This window comes from Ceratosolen solmsi, unplaced genomic scaffold (genome assembly GCF_000503995.2).
Source record: "Ceratosolen solmsi marchali unplaced genomic scaffold, CerSol_1.0 scaffold1, whole genome shotgun sequence".
Lineage (NCBI taxonomy): Eukaryota > Metazoa > Arthropoda > Insecta > Hymenoptera > Agaonidae > Ceratosolen > Ceratosolen solmsi.
Window position 1 is genome coordinate 794,166 of NW_011948415.1, and position 9,460 is coordinate 803,625.

A 9,460-nucleotide genomic window follows, 5' to 3' on the forward strand; every position below is an offset into this window, starting at 1 on the left:
ATATATATATATATATAGAGAGAGAGAGAGAGAGAGAGAGAGAGAGATAGTTACTTTGAGATATTTCCAAGTACTTTTTAAGCGTGTACAAACAATGTTTTATGTTTATTATTTGATTCCTAGCGGTATGATAATAGTTTAATGATTAATTTTATATAGCTGTGTCAGTGCCATTATTAGTATTTTTTTGCCTTTCTTTCAGCAATTAATTTTTTATTTCTTTCTTTTCTTAAAGATTCAGTTACGATTAGTCACTTTTTAAGACGCTCAATAATATTTCACTATAATTATTTCCAATGTCTATACAAATAGACGTTGTAAATCGTACTAAATTGTTAAAATACTCAATGTGTTATCTTCATCTTTTATTTACTTTTTTTTTTTTTTTTTTTTTTTTTTTTTTTTTCCCAATTGATAATAACACCAATTAAAATAAATTATTATGGTATCGAAAAGAGACATTTATTACTCATCTATTAAGCGTGGGAATATTGTTTCATTTATATGTCGAATTAATGATTCAGCAAACGATATTAGGAATGGCTTATAACATTGGTCATCTAATTACTTTATAATTTAGTAAAACTATATAATTACAATTGTGTTGGTGCTTAAAACTACGTTTTCGTGAAATCATTCCACCTAATGGTTTCGATATCTATTCTCGACAATAATCATTTTATTTGTTCTGATAAAATACAAGATATATGAAAACTGGCTTATTCATAGTATTGAGAGAAGAAGGAATAAGGACGCGATTCCCAAGCGCTTATTAAAGGAAAATTTACAAAATACCTCGACAATATCTAGAATACATAGTTTAAAGTGACGTGTTTAGACCTCTAACATTGACGTAAACTGATCATTAAGCTTTCGGCTGGGATTCCGTCCTATATACACACGTGTACTTAATTACCAATAATATTTTACATGCTATTGTGACTCGTGCATTTTAATATCCATTGTTGGCTATTAATTGTTCAAATACAGATTTCCGCTCTTGTATGATATTTTTGAAAATTTTTATTAATTTTACTACGTTGGACAGCGATCGATGTATCTTTTAAAAATATAAGCTTTCGATTAAATTAATTTGACCTTAAATAGTTGCAATTTACTTAACAACAGGTATTTAAAAATAAGAATGTATACATTAATAAACTTATTTTTTAATTAAATAGATTGTAAAAGTTTTCGTTGCCTTCCAATGGAAATGAAAAGACGAATCAAAATTGATATTCATGAACAAATCCATACGCTATGAATTAAATTATTTATTTAAAGCAATAATGTATATTTAAAACAAAGCAGCTTCTAAGTATCAATGTGATAAGTATATAAAATTGCCTTTGTCGTTAAAAGAAGAAGAAATGAGTAAGAAGCTGGTTTTTATGTAATGACTTGTTAAATAGGAAAATAATTATAATCTGGTTAGTGGCTCGGCATGCGCGCGCGCGCGCCCTCACGTACGCACACAAATTAGAATCAAGTGAAAAACAAGTGATTTGAACTGGCCGTAGAAAAGCCTTCCGTTCGGATTTGCGATTAGCCGGATCGATAGTTTTTTATCCGTTGGACGGAGAATCGGATCGGGGGCGCACGCGCAGCATGGAATAGCCGGCCAATACACGTAGATCGCGCCGAGCGCGCCTATTAACATTAGAACCCGTTCTCTCGTTTCTCTCATTTTGATTTTTTGTGTATGTTTGTCTCTCTCTCTCTCTCTCTCTCTCTCTCTTATCTATCTATCTATCTATCTATCTATCTATCTATCTATCTATCTATCTATCTATCTATCTATCTATCTATCTATCTATCTATCTATCTATCTATCTATCTATCTATCTATCTATCTATCTATCTATCTATCTATCTATCTATCTCTCTCTCTCCGCGCACGAAATCATCGTGGCAAGCCCGAGGCGGAGAAACGTGGGAGCAGCGGCGGCCGTTGTTGCCCGGTCCTCTTCGCACGTAATTGCGGCCGAAAATGCGCGCCCCTTCGTCGAGGCTTTATTCAGGCCTCGGCAAGGGGAGACAAAAATAACAGGAAAGTTGGCCCGCACAAATAAAATAATTCGGCCGCTTGCTTTTCTTTGTCATATTTCGACTGCGGGCGCAATGGCGATCGAAATTATTCTCACTTTCATCAGATATCATGAATATTAATGGATGATTTTTTTTTCTTCCCTCGATCATACATACCTCGGCCATATATTAGGATTTTGTCTAATTCGCGATCGAGTTTGAAAATTAAAGTTAAAGGAGAGGAAAATCATTGGCTTTTCGGCGACAAAATTATATTTCCACAGCGCTAATTCTAATGTCCACAAGACTTTATAAGCACTCTCGGTGAATATTGCAGCTGAAATGCACAAGTGCCATCGAAATGAATTTCTCCTTCCCTTATTATTTCCATTATCGTTATTCTTGTTGTTGTTGTCCATTTTTTTTCGTTTTTTTTTTTTTTTCAAATTATACATTATATATTTTTATATTGTTTGCCGAATGATAAATAATGTAGTCCGCAGGTTAATATGCATTTGAAAGATCGATAGTAACATATTATATATTTCTTGCAGTATTGATTGAATAATCTCGTTACAGCATATTGAGTTTTCGTTCTTAATTGATATTCGGATTTCATCGACATAGAAATTTCAAATATAAATTTACTTTAAACTATGGCTGAAAATGTTAAGAACAGCCATAATTAACAACGATAGCTGAAACAGCCCCTGACTTTTCCACTACGGCTACACAAATCTACATATTTCCTAACAATTTGAACAATAAATTAAGCTTATCATCAATTTCTATTGAAAATACCTTTGGCAAAAAGTACATAAAAATAAGCGTATAGAATTAATTTGATCTTTTTTTCTTTTTTCTTTTTTTTTTCTTTTTTTTTCTTCTTTTTTTTTTTTATAACATGCAAATACATTAATTTTAACTTCAGATAAACGTCTTTGTAATCTGCATTCTTGTTTGTTCGTTATAAGATATCAACAGTTGACATTCAGATATGAGCCAACTGAGACTTATTTTATTTATATATATATACTATGCTGAATAATTATGGAAATTTTTATGGAATCAAAACGCTTCAATTGAAGTAATTGTAAAGCAAATTATTCCGTGTTTGCGGACGTCTTTCATCTTTGTGCACACACCTCTTGTGAAAAAGCTCTCTTATCCAAAGTTCGTTGTTTTTAATTTTTTTATTGTGTTCGCAAGTAAAATAAATCTTCGCGAATATAACTGTAACGGAACCTACGCATACTACTACTACTCAGCCAAGCTATGGACGCACGTCAATCGGAATAATTCACTCGACTGTGTCGTAAGCCATTGTCGCTAATACGAAACACGGCAGAAAAAGTGTGGGTTAAAGTGTGGTTAAGAGGGGTGGGGTCAGTGGAGTGAGTAAAGCAAGCCCTTGGATCGCAATCGATCGTACGGACATTCGTTTCTGGCCCCCCCCCCCCCCCCCCCTAGCCGGCTAATCTTTCATCTTCTCTGACATATCCCGCCATCGTTCGCCGCCCACGTTATCGTATCGCTCAGCGGCTCTGCCGCCGCCGCCGTCGCCGCCGCAGCCACCGCCAGTCCGATTTATTAATACCGGCGGCGAAAGGTTCGCGGATCGGTGGCGGCCTGTTGCGCCCAGCGGTGGCGCCTGATCTATGGCCCGAGTGAGATGTTCTGAGGGGCTATTCGTTAACGATCCACTCCAAGTGGGGCCCCCCGTTAAACGACCGTTTGGTCGATCGGGCCGATCGTCGCTGAATCTCGATAATACGGTGGCAAGTACGCCCGGGCCGGATCCTTCTCGACTTCTTGAAGGTTTGGCCCGGCGCGGTCGGATCCGGGACGAGGGGATGCCGGGGGTTGCTTAGCCTTGTTTTTTGGCGCTTCGAGTGCATGTATATTTTTTTCGCTCTCTCCTCACCCTATCCCTCCCGCCACCACCGCCCGATATTGCATTATTAATCGCCAGCGCGCACAGTAGTAGTATCTTCTCGTTACGACGAGACGAGCGCTGAAGGGGGAAGGGGAAGGGGTAAGGGGGAAGGGGGATGGGGGATGGGGGGGGGCGAATGCGACGATGATGAAACGATATCGAGCTTCGGCATGTGTACGCGTACGAATAAAGTATAATTAATTCCAAAATTCTTATTGTGGTTTTGATAAATCCGTGATTTATGTGTCTAGAGCTACGGTTGCTCAATTGGCCGAGACTTGAACTTGGATTGCCTGTCTCCGACGCTACACTCTATAAAATTATAGTCGCTTCTTGGTCGTCTCATTTGCTGTCGCCGTTTTGGTGCTACGGAGTTAACCATTGACTGCGGGTGCAATCCGCGAGCTTCACTCGATAATGCGAAACTAGTTTAAACGAAAAGTCGACGATATTTATGTCTTAGCAGAGGAACACGAGAGCACAGCGTTGATGTACACACGAACGCGCTCGTGCACGCATGGCAACAGGTTGTATATAAATGTAGGCCTACTTACAGCCATCTACAACCATAATTTTTGATAATGGTTTTCGAGGGACGGTAATTGCTTCACTTTACCCCCCCCCCCCCCCCCCCCCTCCCCCCCCCATCTCACTTTTATTTCCGGTAGAAAGTAGCGAGACTAGACGTTGGATTGCGAATGAGAAGCTCAGGGATAAAGGTTCTCGGAATAATGCACTTTTTAACATTGAATTTTCGTGTAGAGTCGATGTTGTTAAGACGACGATTAAATGCTCGGAGAACCTTTGCAATCTCGGCGATTAACTAAAGGAATTTTATAAAATAACGTTATCTTATTGCAATTATATTCTGAATATTAAAAATGAAATCTTGTTAGATTAGCCTTATAGTGTTTGTTGTATATAGATCATTTTACAACGATATAGACCTTCAAATAATAATGAAGATATTTTATTGTAAAGATTAAAGAAAAGGATAAACAAAATAGTTTTCGACTATTTTATGAAGAATTACAGCGACAATTAAAAGCGCTAATCAAATACTAAATATTTCCTTGGTCGAAACAGCGATACTACCGTAGAATTAATTATATTGATATATCCTTTATTATTTTATCAAACGTAATGCGTTGAAGTATAGAAGAATATTATTAGTCAATCGTGATGTTCTTATTTTGGAAAAGTACGAAATATTTGTATTATTTCGAAAATTCTTGCACACAGTGTGTGACATCATCTCCTTTTGTATTATCTATAATTCATCATTTTTCTTGGATGTTTAGAAAACATGTTTTCCTATTTATTAAAAAAATTCTTATATTAGATGTTATAATACAAGGTGCCGAATTTAATCTAAAAAGCATTATATTATAATATTGCACGAAATTGGTAGAAATAAATAAACTATCGATAAAATAACTATAACATATATATAGGAATTTGGTCCAATGGATTTATACTAAGTTTTATTCATATATTTATAAAGTGCAATTATTAAATTATCGATTGGCAATATTATCAATTAATTATGTTATCTATGAAACACTCAAACATTATGAAGTCATTATTCATATAAATAGTAATAATTGAACGAACATAATCAATGTTGCTAATAATTTAAATGTGTGTTACTGTGTTACTAAATTATGATAAACCTAAAGTTATCGAGTCATTGACTTTTTGCTTAAAGATTTTTCAATGAATAATTGAAAATTGAAAACAATGCTATTGGGAAAAATCCTCGAATGAAGTATTATTGCATAAAATTTTTAGTAACTATATACTTGAGAGTCCAGCGATGTCGAACAAAATTTTGTAGCATTAAATTAAAACCTAAAACTTATTTATTGAAACTATATTTAACGTAATCTAAATTATTTATTGCCCACAAAATTGAAAATATGCATGAGATAATGAGAATATAATAATAAATCTACTAACGCAATTGCTTGTAATTTTACTAGCGAACGATATCTAGAAAATATTTTCTAAAAAATCTTTACTAATAGATAATCTCTTGCTCAATGTATATATTATAAATTATTGTGCTTATCAACATTCTCAAATATTCATTAATGCATTATTTATAGAACAAAATCGACTAAAATATTTATATTCGGAGCAATTTATATTTTATTTTAAAACCTAGATAGAATTTGAATTTATAATATGATAATTTGTCATTTACATATAACAACGTGATTTTTCTGATAATAAGCCAAAATTTCAGTGACGAGCATCAATTGTATTAATTATGAATATATAATTGATGTCTTCGAGTAGTCCAAAGATTAATCAATGCTTTCACTTATTATCCCTCATATTTCAAGGCAAGTAAAATTATAAATTTGAAATTCAATTTTTTAAATACGGATATTTTAACAAATTTTATCAAAAATTATGCAACATGATTGTATGCATTGTTGAATAGTCTGCCGATTTCTCACAATGAAATTTGGTTATTTTTATTGTAATAATTTCGTAATCTTACATAGAATTATTTAACAAGCATTCGGAGGTTTGCAAATAAACACTTAATTTATAATTATTTATAAATACACGTTATTTTAAATGCATGGGTGTAAATATTTGATATGTTTATTATAAATTAAACATCAATGTTTTTATCAAATCATATATTTCTTGAATATGTAATTATGTATGTCTCCAAAAAATTTCATTATTTATTCTTTTTTATATTATAATATTTTACGAATTTGTATGTTAATAAACAATATTACTGGTAGATATTTCTATATTGTCTTTGATTTGTTTACTTATTATATTTCTATATAAATAGTGCAATAATATAACATGTGGGAGGTCCCCATCATAATTTAACTCTTATCTGCTTCTTTTTCAGTTCAAGCAGTCAAAATTATGAATTATGTTTCATTGAAATTTTTAGTTACACTAGACATTTTCCTTAAAATTTGAATTTTTTTTTCTTTTCTTTTCTTTTTTTTTTATTTGTCTTACTCGTAAATGATATATTAACCAGAAGCTTAATAAAACTTCTCTTCCCGTGTGAATCATTATGTCATATATTAAATTCAGTTTAACCTCTGTACATAAAGATTTATTTCATTGATCTAAAACAAAAAAGCAAAATTTAAAAATAAAGTTGGTTTTATTAACAAAAGCAGACACCAAGTTCAGTAATATTAATTTTGTATCGTACATGTAGTTTGGATTCGTGAAACATCTTTTATAATAATTTCGTTATACAAATAGCGAATAATTTTTTATACTATCTTTGTAGTACGTTAAAGTAAATTTTTTTTTTAATTAGCCCTGATGTAACTATAGCACCAAGTAACCGCAATTACATATTACGCACTTATATACTAAATATAATTTTGTTAATATTCATATTTACAACTTCTAAATTAGTAATCATAATATTAGTAGTATTATAATAGTTAATAAATTTAATATAACATAATTTTGAGTAATCGACATTTATTATAAATTAAAAACTTCTTAGGCGGTTCCGTAATTTTGGATAATTACGAATTTTAAATATGACTGTACTATAGTAAAGTTTCCAAAATTGCATTTATTTTACAAAATTTCAATAATTTTATTTTATTATATCATATATTATAAATATTATACAAAAATTTTATTAATAACAATTTTAAAAACATCGTTACGGTTGTCTCATTTTATCAATTAATTTATACAACTTATCTTGTGTTTAAGTAAAATTACCATCCCTAAAGGATTATTAATGGACGTGAAATTTGTAATGTGTCATTGATAGAGAAAGTAGTATATAAACACATGATTTTAGCTTAACTTATTGATCTGAGGTAAAATAAAATTTAATTTGCAAATGATAGCTTAGAAATAATATGTCTCTTCTAGCATTCTGTGACAAATGTACATATTTCTAACGATATTTTAATGTACCTAAGTATTTTCTATAACAAATTCACATGCCAATTTTCTAAAGAGTTATATATTTTGTATTGATGCAGTTTTATTAGACCCGTCAAATAGAAATTTGAATTTAAGATTTACAATTATTGATTTGTAGAAGTTGTGGATGCAAATATGCAAACGAATTGAATGAGCGTCACATTAAAGAAAGAAAGCAAAATGAAAAGAGATAAACCAGGAAAAGGAGAAAAAGAGAAACTTGTCAAATCTGCATACTAATCATGTATTGGCACAAATTCTCGAGCGCTCAAGCTAATATTCGCAATGCACGATGGGGCCGGCAAAAAAGAAAACAAGCGCAGCCCCGGCGAGTACACATCGGTTTCGTGAAGGAATTCGCGACTCACCCCCCATGGGGACGCATATCCCTAGCGCGCTGGATCCATTTTCTCCCCAGTACGAAGTCGGTACGATCCACTAAATCACTATACGGACTAGTCAATGATAGAAACACATACACGCGCACACATTGGCGCGCGTTGCGCATGTTTGTAGATAGTCAGAGGACGGGATGGAGGGAGGGAGGGAGGGAGGGAGAGAGAGAGAGAGAGAGAGAGAGAGAGGGACAAACGTTGGCCGCCGGGTCCACAGCGGGTGTCGCGAAGTTTGCTGCACCGACTTTACATATGTTGAAACACAAAGTGGCGGGGGCGAGTGGCTTTTGTGAGGCATTTGTAAAAAGTCGGCATCGGCTCCCACAGCAGCGCGCCCTCGCCGAGGAAATATTTGGCCGCAGGAGTTATCGGCTGCTCGTGGAATATTGCGTTAATATTGGTTGCTTAGGTATCCAAGCTTCGTTAAACGGTTCAACAATTTTATCGGATAAACAGAGAGGTTGGCGAACTGCTCGTGGTCTGCCTCTCTGGTCACTCATGCGCGTTGGCAAAGCGATGCGTGCGTTACAAAATAAGCTCGCGTCGATGACAAATTGTATTCCGTCGGAGCTGAGATTTATTGGAGTTAACAAAATCGAAGATTGGCTTGTAAGAAGTGACGTTACGTTTAAAATTTATTGAAGACGTCTTTTATTAATTACAAAGAAACCTTTTTCTCATTGCGTACATGAGTGCCGCCTTCAATCTTAGACAGAACCAATAAATTTCCAGATTGATATTGAAAAATAATATTTATCCATCCGATGACAGTGTATCATAAAAAACTTTTTTAAAAAAACAAAAACCAAATATGAACTGGTATATGCACGTTTGCAGTAGAGGCAGCTGCATGATCATGCGCACATGTGCATCATCGCACATAGACCATTGTACGTGCGTATGCCTTTGCGCGCTTGTACTCATCTGCATGTACTTATATATGTGCATATTTTTTTGAAAGAGTATGTTTTGTTTTTACGCTATTTTAATTTGATAAGACCTTGATCGATAAACCTGTCTATAATGTTATTTTGCATACAACCTTTTCATTGACACGTCCTTCTTTTTAATAAGCCACGGTTCCTTTCAAGCACAAAACAGTCTATATTTTAATTATTTTTAGTAAAAATTCAATAAATGGAATGATTTGCGTACTTTA